Below are 15,649 nucleotides of genomic sequence, written 5' to 3' on the forward strand. Positions count from 1 at the left end.
TAAAGGGAACAGGTTCGGGCTTTGGAGTGTTTTTGTGGGTTTTTTGCCAGACTCTCCCAGGTTGGTATTCTTGCACCAGGATGGCTCTTGTTTAACAGCTTCGCAAGTGCTTGCGGTTTTGAAGATGTCTATTAGGAGGTTGGGTTTGGATCCGAATTGCTACGGGACGCATTATTTTAGGATTGGTGCTGCCACAGAAGCAAGAAGGTTGGGGGAAAACTGATCAGGCAATTCAGGAGTTGGGTAGGTAGAGATCGCAGTGTTTCCAGCGCTATGTTAGGTTGTTTAAATAGGAGGGTAGTTTGTTGGTTTTTTCAGATGTGCATATTACTTCCTCTTCTTTCACTCTTCCCCTCCCCCCACTCTTTTTTCTTCTACCTTCCTTTCTTGCTTTAACCGTGCTGTTATGCAAATCACTTAACATCTGTTCTTTTGTAGGTTGCGTCGGGGCCCGGACAGAGCCTGTGCTGTATGGATTGTCGGGCATTCATTTGTTCGTTGGGCTGAAAAACAAGCTTGTTAGAGGCATTTTGGTCGGCAATTGGGTTTGGATGGGGCAAGGATCAAAGTTAGCTGGGTGGGTAAGAGTGGGATGAGGTGGGGTGAATTGTTATATGTTCTTTCCAAGAGGCTGGAACAGGGGGTTTGCCCTGATTTATTGGTGATTCATTTAGGGGAGAACAATTTAGTTTCGCTATCGGGTATTGGCTTTTGAAGGTGATGAAAATGGATTTGGTAAGGATTAAGGAACGTTGGACAGGTACCCACATTGTGTGACTAGTCTGGTGCCGAGGAGGGTCTGGAGGGGCGCTAATTCTTTTAAGGGGATAGAGAAACAGCATAGGAAGGTGAATAGGGAGATGAGAAATTTTTGTAGGGTGCAAGGTTTTTCGGTTCTAACTCATGAAAACATTATTGGTTCAGAGGTGAAACTATTCCAGCAGGACGGGGTCCATTTATCATTCATGGGCAATGAACATTATATGTTGGAGCTGCGTTTGGTCATTGCAGATTTGTTGGGTGAGAAGCTCTGGGATAGGTAGAGTGGGTTGGGTGGGGCAGGAAAACGCCTATTGGGTTTTCCTGTGTGGCAGGGGTTTTGTTCACTGAAAGCCTTTCGGGTGGGAAGGGGGTCGATCAAAAAAGATGAGAGGACAGGGAGTTTTCACAGGCAAGGATAAATGCAGAAGGTGGACAGCAGGACAGATGGGTAATGGGTATGTCAGGTCAAGGTGGGGATTGGATAAGGGGTAGTGCTGAAGGGTAGATTTAGAGGGAGGGGCTAGGAGGAAAATTCTGTATTAGTGAGGATTTCGTAGTTTTGTGAGGCTTTTATGCCAAGGTTATGGTTATTGCCAGACCTGTTCTATTAAAGCAGCCTTTTACCCCTTGAAACTGAGTGTGTGGTCTTTTCACTGTTACGCCCGATGAGGGCTTGGGGGGAGAAGAGGGCTTGCCCTGTCTCCCCCCAGGCTTATCGGGCGTCTGTGGTATAGTCCACACCCCGAGTTTGGTGATTGGTTATGGTCCCGGATGGGGCGGTGACGGCCTCTTTGGCCGTCGTCACACCCAGTAGGCGTGTTGTCTTCGTGCCCTCCCAAGATTTTGTAATTTTCCCCTTTTTTATGTTTAGTGTGGCTGGGTGATAGTCTCAATTCAGTTCCTCAGGTTTGTCTGGGGGCTTTTGAGGTTATGGCTTGAATTGGATAGCTTTAACAGGGCAGGTGTGCTGTTTGGTTGATGGGGCAATTTGTCTGTTTTTTGCATATATTGGGGGTGATGAGAGGACAGGGAGTTTTCACAGGCAAGGGTAACTACAGAAGGTGGACAGCAGGACAGATGGGTAATGGGTAGGTCGGGTCAAGGTGGGGATGGGATAAGGGGTAGTGCTGAGGGGTAAATTTAGAGGGAGGGGCTAGGAAGAAAATTCTGTATTAGTGAGGATTTCGTAGTTTTGTGAGGCTTTTATGCCAAGGTAATGGTTATTGCCAGACCTGTTCTATTAAAGCGGCCTTTTACCCCTTCAAACAGAGTGTGTGGTCTTTTCACTGTTACACCCGAAGAGAGGGTGAGAAAATGGCCCTGATGAACAAAGATATGACATGCGGGATACGCGGATGGAGGATATCACAAACATGCTTTTAGGAAAAGGATATAAGTGTCTGCCATGGTTGAAGACTGCAGAGGACAAGGGTATGATGATATAAAAAAAAGAGAGGGGAAATGATTCAGACAGTCCGAAGGCAACTACTTTTTCAACTTTTCTTAGAAACGTTTAATTGACAGGCTCATATTTTCAGAACCGAAACATTTTTACTTTTAATTATTCACAACAAAATAATTGTTGTTACTCATTTTTCTGATACAGCTAAATTGCCCTTCCACAGACCATGGTAACCTTAATTACAGAGACCACACATTTTTGGAATGCTTTTGACATGTCCCTATAGAGACCCAGCACCTTTTGCATCCCACTTAAACCACGGCCCAGGGCCAGCAATTAGGACGTGCGAGCTGAGTCCACGCACACATAGCTGCCAAGTTTCCCACGACAATGCATGATGTGCTGCTCCAGTGCAGTTTGTTTTCCCTTTGATTACGGGGACTTATAATCCCATTTTATAATGTAAGAAAAAAAGACTACAAGTCCCAGAATTCAAAGAAAAAGCCTAGACTGGGGCAACACACATCACGCATGAACCTGGGCATCTTGCAGGGCTGCGCACAGGGTGCGAAGTTTTAGGGTGTGCAGGAGCTGCTTAAAGCAGTCTACTACACAATGACTGCAATGAAAAGGTGCATTTTATGAGCGTTTCTGGAGGCTGCTTACGACACTGTTGGAATTTTGTCTGCTTTTCTTCTTATGGTTCTATTTTCTCCTGCCCCGCTCTGCCTTTAATATGCGTTTGCGCATGTGGCGGCAGAGATATCCTGTGCCACGGGCTGTTTAAGTTAAACATTTCCTCTGCGCACCGCCTACAGTCTGCGCTGGTGTCTTATTACAGAGGGAAGGGGAGGGCCCGGCCCTTGTCCTGTCACAGGAGGGCAGAGAACACTCTGAGCTGTGAAGGACACCGCGGCGGAAAGACCTCTACAAAACCCACAGGTGGCTCTGCCCCCCACGAAAAGTATCTACATTTAAGCAGACCCCTTCCGTGGGTCAAAAGAGTAGAGAAGCCCCCCACCCCCAAAGGCAAGCCAGGTAGGTGATGATACCGCCGTCCTTACCAATCCCACCCCTGCTTTCACCCTATCTTCAGTACAGGCTGTGGCAGTGGCAACTGAAGAGAGAAAAACCACACCCTACGCAAAAACACAGCCCTCTCTCTGCACAGACAGCGACAAGTATAGCACCCTGTACAGGCCCTGACAGAAACACCACCGTTTATCCCGCCAGCTGCAACAAATCCCCCCGCACCTACAGCAGTCTTCTCCACGAGACCAATCCCAGCCTCTAATCCCCACCTACAGCAATATGTCCCCACTGCACCCGTCCTGCAATCCCATCCGCTACCCCCCCATTTAAACCCCCACCCTCTAGACCCCGGCTAAAAGAGCGCCACCCTCTGCACCCCACCCACAGCAGATGCAATTAAACAATACCCCCCACGGCACCTCGCCGACAACAATACAACCCTTAACACCCCACCGCCACTTCTGTTCTCTACTACGCACCTGCAAAAATACATAGTTGTGCGCTCAACATCCCACACATTGCCTACTGTAACGCAGCAACGCCATTATGTATAGCCCCACCTATACCCATTTCACCCTCTACACCTCACAGTAGCACACGCTAGACCCTCACTACAGTTCCACTTTCCATCTTCTCTTGTGAAAAAAAAACATACCAGCCGATACCTCCACAACAGCTCCGCCCTCAACACCCTGCCTACAGGATCATCGCCCCCACCTACATCACCGGCGGGTAACTCCACTGACCGCACCGCGCCCTACACCCTCACTGCCTGCACTACCGCTCTCTTCTACTTCCCCACCTAATATACCCCCTCTGCACGTATAAAAGTACTGTCTGCACTTCTAACGCCAAAATGCAGCCCACACACCGGCAGCAAACCACGCGGAGCACCGCCCCTCCCGGAGTCCGCGGCCTCCAGCGGGACTCCAGGCCAAGCCGCTTTGCTCTCTGACACAGTTGGAGCCGTGCCAGGTCTGTGTGATGGAAACAAACGTGGAGGCAGTTCCCAAAATACGCCGCAGGTTTCAGAACTCGTGACGGAGTAAACTGTCTTCCCCGCCCGCCTTTGTCTCCGCCTTCGACAAGACCCTGCTACGCCCACTCTCCGTCAGGCTGCCAGCTCTGCACCGCTCGACAGATCCGAGCCCCAGAGAGCTTCTTTTATAAAACGGTTCTCTCTTGTCATGAATTGGGTCCAAGGTTCGCCATTGCATAAGGGTCCTGCCGCTTTTTGGGCGCTTTTGCAATCGAGAGAGCGCGCGTTTTTGTACCAATCCCCCCACCCTTTCCTTCAATGGAAATGGAACGTTTCCTTCAACGAACGGGAGAGTCAATTTGGATCATATAACGGCCGCAGTGTTTTAATTAACTTCACAAATTCAAACTCACAAATGCAAAAATGCAATCATATTATACAAGTTCAGTGCATGTCAGTTTGTGCCTCTTCAGTTACTGTGTTGTTAGCCACTGATCGCCAATGTTCTTGCATAACTTATTTTCACGAGGGCCTCCTAGACAGCGTTCCACCGGCTAGACTTCTCTTGCTACCGATTGCCGTGGGCGGCTCCTTGGCCTTGCCCGGGCTACAAGTGCCGTATCTGCCCGCTGCTAACTCCCCTTGTTGTCCTGTTGCTGCTCCCACGTGTCCCTGCTGTAAGGCATCCCAAGGATACTCCCCGAGCAACTCTTGCCTTTTATGTTATGGTGTTCTACGTCTGGCTGTGTCTTCCTGCCTCGATTAGTCCCCCTGATTTGCGGCTATGACGCCCGCCTCTTTGGTCTGGGTGGATTCCACAAAGCATAGTGGGATCCTCGTACTGATGGGTGCTTCTCGATGCTCACCTTTAAGCGCTGTGAAGCCTGCATACCCATAGTAGGTGCGCCCCTTTTTTCCCAGAGCTTGTGTCTCTCTCCCCCACTCCCCATTCAGTTGGTCACCACCCCTGGTTGCATTGGGCATGGGCCCGAGCGGTCCGCTATGCGACTGGCCCGCGCCAAAACCCTGCCCAGACGGGCAAGTGACTGCCTTCCCTCCTTTGTTGCTAACCCCCTTTGTTGGCCTATCCCTGCTCCCACATGTCCCTGCCGTAAGGCATCCCAAGGACACTCTCTGAGCAGCTCTTACCTTTTATGTTATATCTGTCCGGCTGTTTTTTACCATCACGCTACCGGTGGTTACCCGACCGAAGGCAGCTCCCACTTCCCGACTGTCCTATTGAAAACCTCTAAAGCCCCCACTATGTTCAACAGAAACATATCCATGCCTACACCTGTCAAGTGGACGCCATCTGCCTTATATAACCCTGGTGTCTTTAGGTTGATAAAGCCGTGTCTAATGAAGCCCCAAGAGTTGGCCCTACACACTTAGGACATAGAAATATTGAGTTGCCATCCAGTGCTTTAAATGGGCCGGTACTGTCCGGTACTGAGTACCGGCACTTTTTTATTTTGAGAGGGAGAGTACCGGCACATCTCAAGAAAAACGTAATACTTTTAATTGGAGAGTACCAGCACTTCTCAGAAACAAGCAGGTACTCTGGTACAGAGTACCTGCACTTCTATTTTTCCATTTAAAGCACTGTTGCCATCAGGATCTTTCTACTGCCCCGTGGTTCAAAGCCCCCTTCCAACTCAGCCTCGCTATCACTTTTGGACCAAAGAATGTGTCCTCCAGCTGATATTCTAGCCGCGGCTGTGAGCCCTGATACCATTGTCCCTAACAGATCTCTCCTACCAAGGCAGGTTAAATTCCACCCCTAAATGTATGATCACAACATCTGGCCTGCCGTCCCGTTGGAGCTCACTGTGCACAGTGGGGATGAGCTGCGCCCATTGAATTGCAGGCTGGCCAAACCATGACACCTTGGTGTCTTTCAACCCAGCCCCTCAAACTTTTTCCGTGCGGCCCAGCTCTGTGCCTTTAATATATATGAGTGACACATAATCCATATTTTGCACTCATCTCCAGCGAGTCCTGCAGCGTAACAAAAGAAAAAGGAGAGAGACAGCGAGGGGTTAAACTAGTGGTGCCACCGGCCTGATGTACCCCTTAAAACCCCCTGACGCCCAGCGACCCAATCTGTTGATCCGGTCCTCAATGAGAATATTTATTGCCGCTGTTGTTGCTGCGCCTATGTGGATGGAGTGTGTCCCGAATCTCCCTGGCGGTAACCCAACTTTTGCAATGGCCATCTTTAAAACTGCATTGAATTGGAAACGACTGAGGCAGGAGCCGGCCTCGTGCTGACAAAGCGGTGATTCTGTGGGGAGGCCAGGCCTGATGTATTCCTGCATGTTGCACACTGGGCAGAGTGTGTCTTCCTCCAGGCAGAAAAGCTGTGAGTATTTCCCTTTCCCCCCCTTGGTCAGCCTTTGACCTGCAGAGATGGATGGTCATGCCTCCCTCCCCCATGATCACATTCCGTTCTTGTAGCAAAGGTCCCCGGTGGTGACCTGCAATGTGCCACAATTTTGCTGACCCGGTATTTCTCAAAGAAGGCCCTGTAAAGGCTGTCTTGTCCTGCATATCTGTGGTAGGATAGCAATTAACCGACTCAATATGGCAAAGTCAATTGGAAGGCGCTGATTCAGCCGGGTGAGCTGTAACCTACCCCATCCTTTCATGGCGCCCTGCAGTTAAATGTAGTGGTGGGATCCGATCCTGATGACAACTTTGTGTAGTAGGCCACTCCAGTAAGGTGGGCTTATGCCTGTGTCTTGCTCCTAACCCTCTGCAAATGCCCACTTTATAAAATTCTGCACCTCCGGCGTGCTAACCTGGTCATGCCCTTTTGTTCCGGTCACCTCCTGAAACACCTACCAGCACTTAATGTATATTACTGCTGTCTTGGGAGCAAGCGTATTGTCCACCAGCATCCTCATGACCGATCCACAAGTCCCACCAGTTCCCACAGCTTTCCGGATATGGGAGTCACGTGCAGATCCACTTGCGGGGCCAGTTCCTTGAATTTCTACTGTTGGAAACGGGACAAAGCATCAGCCATGGCATTGTCGCAACCAGGAATGTGCCTAGCCCTCAACGCAACATTGTTTCTTTGTTGGCAACCCGTGAGGTGGTGCAGCAGCCCCACCACGTGCGGGCACCGTGCTGTCCTGAGGTTGATTGCCTGAACTACTGCTTGGTTGTCTAACCATAGGGTAATCTGCCTATTTGTAAGTCTGCATCCCCAAATCGCAAAGGCCACCACTATAGGGAAGAGTTCCAGTACCGTTATGTTCTTGGTCAAGCTGGCTAGCCGCCATGCTGCGGGCCAGCGGGCTGCCATCCAGGCTGTCCCTAAAACCGCCCTGACAGCCTCGCCCCCTGCCGGGTCAGTAAAGAGCTTGAGGTGTTTAGAAGAGACCCAGGGTTCTCTCCATATTAGTGTCCTGTAAAGCTACCTAGGAATTCCAGCCACGGTTCCAGGACCTTCCTGAACCCTTCTGTAATGCCCACCCTGTGGTGTTTCTTCTTCAAATGGTCTGCTTGCTGGTATTACCTTACTCCCAAAATTGAACCTGCCCAGTAACTGCTGTATCTCTCCTAATGTAGCTTTCTTTTGTGCGAGCACCTGTGTGATGTCCCTCTGCATTTCTTGTACCTTGTCCCAGGGAAGCCTGCACACTCCCTCATTGGTGTCCAACTCTATGCCCAGGAAGGATAAGGGAGCGGTCAGCCCTTCCATCTTGTCCTGTGCCAGAGGGACTCCCAGTTCTGCAGCCAAACATTTGAAGCATTGTAGGAGTTCCCCGCAGTCCCCGGTACCTGCCCTGCCTGTGAATATAAAATCATCCAGGTAATGTGTGCAACGTCTCCCAGGGTGCCTCTCTAACAGAGCCCATTCCAGAAAGGAGATGAAAGCCTCTGAAAATATGCTCATGATATGGCACAACCCATGGGAAGGCATTTGTCATACTAGAATTGGCCATCCAGATGGAACCCCAACAAGTGGTAGTTATCAGGGTGTACCAGTAGGAGGCAAAACGGTGCCTCAATATCTGTTATTGCCAGTAGCATCCCTTTACCCAGCGCTTTGATTCGGTCAACTGCGTCGTCCACTGTGGTACACGACAGCGAGCACCTTCCTGGGTCCATTCCGTCATTCACCAACAAGACAGGTGATTAATTAACCTGAATGTCCTAACTCTTTTTTGGTACGACCCTAGTGGTGAAACTACACATTTCTTGCAGGAGGAGTTACAAATGGGCCTGCCACCCTTCCTAACGCCAACTCCTTTGCCACCTTCTTGCTGGCTATGTCCTGGTTCTCCCTGACTGATTTCAATTTTCTGCACATGCTGTGTCTAAATGGACCACTGTAAGAGATGCTAAACCCCACCATGAAACCTTCCTCCAGTAATTGTCTGTCTGTCTTTTTGGGGTAACTGCTGAGTAAATATAAAAGGTGATGCACCTGGATGAGGGTGGGTAAAGACACGTGGCTTCCGGGGGCCTCTTCCCGTGGCCCTACTCCCCTGGCCTATTACTTCTTGTTACCCCTGTCCTTCCCTTCCCCACCCCTTTTGCCCTCCTGCATTCGACTGATGGGTGATTACCTCTGCAGTTGTGCTTGAATTTACGTACTTGCCCCCTCTTGCATTCATTTTTGTCAAACTTCCAGCAGGTGGTTGACCGAGGCCTATTTTGATTGGCCCCGCCATGACTCTTTGCCTTGTAACCATGTGAGAACCCTTCCTGTTTTCCTTTTCCCCTGAGGGTGCAAAAACTATGTTCTCATGAGCCTACCCCTTCTCTGGATGCCACCACGTGGGTTGTGAACCCTTCAACATCTTGCTTATCCCACCATATGCTGGACCAGTTCGCATTATTTCGCTGAACCCTTTGCAGTAGTGCAGCCAGGCATCACCTTGATATTTCAACTGAGCTGCATGTACCCTCTGATTGTGCAGGAACAGCCCTGCCACACTCTGGAAATTTCTCAATAAAAATACATGCTAAGGTTCGGAAGGCCTGCAACCAGTTTTCTATGCTCCTCTCGACCCTGCGCCTGCACGTCTCCTTTCTCTCTTCGTCCTTTTATCATGCATGGTCAAGACAACCCAGTCTGCCCCACCTCCAGGAGGGAGGCTATATTTCTGAACTCCTTCCTCCATATCCTTTCCTTCGCTGCCAGCGGGATCAGGCTCCCCAGGCCAGTTTCTTTGCCCATTACTGGAGGGTCGCCTGGGGATGATCTCAGATATTCTCTGGCTGGCTTCCCTACTACAGCTCCTCGGGTGCTCCCCCCACCCAAGCCCTCGTGGGGTAGGTGCTTTTTTGCTGGGCGCTCATTTGTGTTGGCCACCTGAAACTCTGCTCTGATATCCTCTGTAACCTTGCTTTTTGTGTCCCTTGCCACCGGCCTCTCCTTGTCATTGGTCTTTAAACCCCCTGCGTTTGTCATATTAGGCCTTGTGCTGCCCATGGCCACCTCGGTTGGCACCCCTCCTGCCCGCTGACTGTGCCACTGGCCATCCGCGCCAGTAAAAGGGCGTTTAGCCACGGGGAACCTCTGATCCCATGCCAGGCCACGCCCACCACTGATTCCCTGCAGGAGGTGTAAAAGGGTGTGCTTGAACCCCTTACCCAAGTGCCCGGCTGGTCCTGCTGTGGTGGATTGCTGGATCCCTGTTGCCCGTCAAAGTGAAGTTGTGTATTGTTCACCGCCCCTACTTGTGTACCATAGTTTGCTATGCTGCTACTGGCACGCCCACGCTGCATTGCCTGTGCACCTCTCACTGCACCAATTGCTCACCATCCTGTGTCTCCTTAATCTGATCGTCCACTGCCTCCATGGTCTCCGCATTACTATCTTCATGTGCCTAGCCTTGGTCCCAGTCCTCATCACTGCTCTCCCCATTCGGTCCTTCTATGTCAGATGCAACCTTGGCAGGCCGTCGGGACTTAGCTGCGGTCTTCCCTCTTTTTGCTGCCTGTGTGGTTGTGCGATTGCCAGGGGGTGCCGTTCTGGCTGCAACCACCAAGCGCCCTCGTGGGGGGCTCTGTTTTCCATACTTGGCGGTTCCCTTTTGCTTGCCATCCGCCTCCTTCTCTTGGCTTGACTCTGTGCTGGTGTGCTCTGGTTCCTGTTGCCCCCACTTCTTTGTTGCCTTGCTGGTAGTTCCCACACCTTCTGTAGTAGCTCCTCAAGATCCTCGTCCAATTCCGGTTCCTTGTGAGCTCTCTCCAACGATCCACAGCTCTCCAGCTTCCAAATGTTGCACTCACTGCTGCAGATTGCCACGCCTCCCAGGTTGCTCCAGCTCGTGAAATGCCATGGAAGTCCCCTTTGTCACTCCCCCCGACTGGAGTCGGGGGTTTATGCTTTACTGAGGTTGTTTGATCATATGTCGCTGGTAGGCAGGTCTAGTTAGGCAGGGTTTTTCACAGAAAGGCTTTGGGGAGTAAGGGGATGGATGCAAAAAGATGAGAGGGCAGGGAGTTAACACAAGGGAGGAAAGGCAAGGGTAACTACAGAAGGTAGACAGCAGGACAGAGGGGTAATGGATTGGTCGGGTCAAGGTGGGGATGGGACAAGGGGTATTGGTGAGGGGTAAGTTTAGAGGGTGGGGGAGGGGTAAGGAGGAAATATTGTATTAGTGAGGATTTTGTAGTTTTGTGAGGCTTGAATGCCAAGGTTAATGTGTTATGCCAGACCTGTACTATTAAAGCGGCTTTTTACCTCTTAACATGAGAGTTGTGTTTTTTACACTGTTTCGCCCCATAAGTGCTGATGTCCAAAGTTTTTGTCAGAAGCCCACGGCCTGTGCTGCCAAATGTGGTGTTGCCAAGACCACAGCAAATCACGCCCAGAGTTCAGAGTGTGCCATGGTAAACCAAACTGTGGGCCGCTCTGTTCCCTTGCACAGGCCTCGCTGGTGCCAGTCATTTATTTGCACTTTGAGGCCTCACTGGGCTGCAGCAGCAGAGCTAGCGAGGGGAAGAGTGACCGGAGGTTTACGCAGGCCTACCCTTCTATTGTTTTAAATTTTTTGCAACACAATTGATTTGATAGAGCTGTTTAGCACAGCCATGCTCAGAGCAGCATTTTAGTATTTTATATATAGGCTAAAGCAGCGGTGCTTAACCTTTCCACTAATGTGGATTCCCACTGACTCATTACTTGAGTCCAGGAAAACCCCGAGTTATTATTAGAAGCTGGGGACCCCTGGTCAAAGCAACTTTACACAAAAATACAAAAACAAGTTTAGACGAAACAAATGCGCAAATACTGAAATATTTTATTTAATTTACCATCAAATATAGAAAAAGTTCTCACATTTTCAATGTCTCTTCTTTATTTATGTATACTTTATTAATTTTAATGTTTTGATTTTAATATTATTTAATTTTATAACAGTTCTGGACCCCCTGAGTAGGCCTTGCAGATCCCGAGGGGCCCTCTGACCACAGGTTAAGGACCGCTGGACTAAAACATCCTGTTCTGTACTTTACCACCATATTGCAAGTCACCAAAGGCATCTGTGATAACATAGAGCTTGGCTGAAGCCCAAGGGCCTGATATACAGTTTTGCAGATGGTATGTTCTGTCACAAATGTGAACACTATCTTGCCCTTTGTATTACAAGTGTCACGGGAAATATTCTTCTTGTAATACAGGAGACAGGATATCAGTCATGTCTGTGATGGAGTAACTTGTTTGCCAATCAGGCCCTTAATTCCTTATAGAACTTGAAACCCAGAGGTGACAGAAAGGATATTTTAATCCCTATTACAGATGACCCTCATTATTCCACCAAAACCCCTTCAGTATCTTACACTCCTGTGCTGTTTCTTGAAGGAAATCATTTGATTTCACATGGATAAAATACACGCAGAACCTGTGCTGTCATAATTAACAAGCCAATATGCAGCTAGTAATTAAGTGCTAACTTTATTTTAGGTAGTTTAATATGTTGCTTTCGTGGCACCTGTAGGTCAAAATGTATTGTAATATGCATTCCGAACTTCTTGCTTTCTTGTAATGAACTCCAGCTGTGACATTAATAATAATCTCACCACAAGTTAATCATTATCAGTTAATAAATATAAATTTCAAGGGGCATATAGCTCTGAAAAAGAGTTGAAAAGCAAGTTATCTTTTTCATTGCCTAACCACCAGATGTCATTCTGTTTCTGGCTCTGGCAGTGGGCAGCGTGATGTCATGATTCAACTGTTATTACTGACTAGAGCAGAGTAGAGAGGGACACCACATAAAGTGAACAATGAAATATTTGAATTGGTCTCAGACACTGGTAATTACTTGCCACCTCAATCCATTGTTTTTGTGCCCACCATCATTCTTTAAATTAAACCTAGCCATATACAAATCAACCTTGGTCCTATAGGAACAGAGCAACCTGAATCGCCAACCCAGATTTTCTCTGAACCGGAACACATGCAAGACCTATTTTGGCCTAACTGGACCTCTTCAATCAAGTGCAGCTTGTTTCTTGTGGCAAAGTGAGCACAGACCCACAAAAAGGTATCGCACTGAAGAAAAAAGTGATTGATGGAAGGCTTTAAATAATCCCTGTCATTGATTAATACTAAGGCCACATCCCTGTCCATCTTTGTAACTTTTTTTGGCAACAATGAGACCTTAGATTAGACCCAGGCTTTTGCAAATCAGCATTGGCTCTGCTCCAGTAGGAACAGTCCAGCCCGAACTGCCAAACAGGTCCTCTCTGAAACAAAACTCATGCAACCCAAGACCGATTATAGCCTAATTGGGCCTCTTGAGTCAAGTGAAGCTTGGTTTCAGTGTCACAGCGAGTATGGGACCCAAGTCTGGGTATACCTATCACAATTAGGGTGTCACACCAACGAATACAAAAAAGTGGTGGATGGATTGCTTGAATTCATGCCAGCCAGTGGTAATTACTTGGGCCGCATTCGAGTCCAATTTATTTTGCCCATCATGCCATTTAGTTTAGGCCCTGCCATATGGAAACCAGCCTTGGTACTGCTCCAATAGGAACAGTCCAGCCCTAACTGCAAAGCCATATCCTTGCTGAACTGGAACTCCGGCAATCCAATACTGGTTGCAGTCTAATGGGCCTCCTTAGTTCGGTTCCAGTGGTACAGTAAGCATGGGACCCACATCCGGGCAATTCTGTCGTACTTAGGGCGTCACACTGATAATACAAAAAGTGATTGCAGGAATGTTTTAATTAATTTCATCCAATGGTAATTTCTCGGGCCTCATCCCAGTCCATCATTTTTTACCCACCATGATACCTCACATTAGACCCACCCATATGCAAATCAGCCTTGGTCCTGCCCCAGTAGGAACATTCCAGAGCAAACGTCAATCCATCAGCTTGAAGTTTGTTGCAGTTGACACTGAAGGGCGACAGGTATGCCTAGATGTGGGTTTTGTGCTCACGTTACCATAGGACTGAAGCTACTCCCTACTTATCAGCCTCTAATTAGGCGAAACTCGTATTAGTTTACCATGTGGTCTCTCCTGAGGGTTTTTCGAGAAGTTAGGGACAGACTGTTACTATAACAAGCAGGGTCAGTACTAATTTAAACTAGGCGGGCCTTTGTCTAGAGTTAGTGTGGTGGGTAAAAAATGATGGATTGGAATTCAGCCTCAAGTGATTGCCAGTGACTCAGATTAAGCCTCCCATGCATCACCTTGTTGTTTGTTATAATAGGGTGGATGTAATTTTCTTACTACAGACCTGTAGAAATGCCAGAATTAGACTGTGAAAATAAACTTAGATAAAGTTTTCATGCAGGTATTGCAAACTTCCTTGTTTTACAATGATTTGATGCATGCACATTATGCCATCTTTTTGTTTACAGATTCAGGGACATTCATTTTTTAGACATCCAATAATTAGAGTTGTACCCCCCCATATGACACCATGAACATCCATTCACCAAAATGCCAGGAGCAGTGGAGGTGTTATTGCACGCCACTGAACCTTTACTTTCATTCACATATGCATGCATGTTTAAATATACACACACATTTGTTCATTCATACATACACACAGTCTCTCATTTAAACACCCTCTCACTCCCAAGCACACACACATCATATTTGTAAAAGCATTTTTTACTTACCATAGTTGCCGGGGGATGGGGGGGGGGGCATATTCCAGCTAATTATAATCCATTTTTATATTACAGTAATAGTGAATAATATTTTATTATTCACTATTACCATAATAGATTTTGGGGGTCATTCCGACTTTGGCGGGCGGCGGAGGCCGCTCGCCAAAGTAACCCCGTCGGAAGACCGCGAGGGTCATTCCGACTTTCCCACTGGGCCGGCGGGCGACCGCCAAAAGGGCGCCCGCCGGCCCAGCGGGAAAGACCCTTCTACAAGGAAGCCGGCTCTGAATGGAGCCGGCGGAGTTGCAGGGGTGCGACGGGTGCAGTGGCACCCGTCGCGATTTTCACTGTCTGCAAAGCAGACAGTGAAAATCTTTATGGGGCCTTGTTAGGGGGCCCCTGCACTGCCCACTGCCAGTGGCATGGGCAGTGCAGGGGCCCCCAGGGGCCCCACGACACCCGCTCCCACCATCCTGTTTCTGGCGGTGAAAACCGCCAGAAACAGGGTGGCGGGAAGGGGGTCGGAATCCCCATGGCATGGAGGATTCCCTGGGCCAGGGGAAAACCGGCGGGAAACCGCCGGTTCCCCTTTTCTGACCGCGGCTTTACCGCCGCGGTCAGAATGGCCCTGGAAGCACCGCCAGCCTGTTGGCGGTGCTTCCGTGGTCCCCGGCCCTGGGGGTCATGGACCGCCAGGGTCGGAATGACCCCCTTTGTTTTTTACAGAAAACAAAGAAAGTGGAGCCGCAGCTGTACCCCAAAGTATCTGTGACACTAATTTTGCCACCTTTGAGTCCAGGGGTTGCAAACGCAGTGGCAGGAGTTGCATGGGGGAAGCCAAGGGTTCCAGCTGCAACCCAGGGTGACCCCTAAATAATGTCCATGTATGACCCTCTTGTGATACAGAGTAAGGAGAGATCCTGCGTGTTCTATTTGGAAGATGGTCATTTGGTTAATTTCTGTTCTTTGTGGGCAGGACTTTAAGAGGGACGAAAAAAACGGGGGGTCTATAAATGAGGCATGGTCTATGTATTTGTGTGACTCAAATTCATAAGCTAAAGGGCACATTTACTAAACTTTCATGCAGCTGAGGGCAAATTTTCTGCACTGCATTGTGTGCAAGGGAGAGAGCAGAAATGTTCTATATTTACAAAGAGATAGAGCATTTCAGTTCTGTCTGAGTGCTGGGACAATGTGCAGCCTAGCGCCAAGGCAGGCAGCCTAGCACCAATGCAGGCACCCTCACACTATAGTGCAAGGGTGCCTGCGTTACAGGCAGGATTGTTTGTGTGCAGTAAGGGACACCTTCCTGCACAAAAACAATCCTTAGAGGTATTTCCCTCTTTCTGTGTGCCCTCCAGAATGCAGTGCACGAGGAAAG

The 15,649-nt window shown here is 48.9% G+C and overlaps 1 protein-coding gene across 1 annotated transcript in view; it reads left to right on the forward strand.

Annotated features, from left to right (window-relative positions):
- The first annotated feature begins 3,022 nt into the window (after positions 1-3,022).
- CPT1B (carnitine palmitoyltransferase 1B) overlaps positions 3,023-15,649 on the forward strand; it is a 144,581-nt gene continuing 131,954 nt past the window's right edge. The window contains exon 1 of the mRNA XM_069229479.1: positions 3,023-3,202. The gene's annotated coding sequence lies outside the window, so the exon portion shown is untranslated. The remainder of the gene's footprint in view (positions 3,203-15,649) is intronic.

Source organism: Pleurodeles waltl, chromosome 4_1 (genome assembly GCF_031143425.1).
Source record: "Pleurodeles waltl isolate 20211129_DDA chromosome 4_1, aPleWal1.hap1.20221129, whole genome shotgun sequence".
Lineage (NCBI taxonomy): Eukaryota > Metazoa > Chordata > Amphibia > Caudata > Salamandridae > Pleurodeles > Pleurodeles waltl.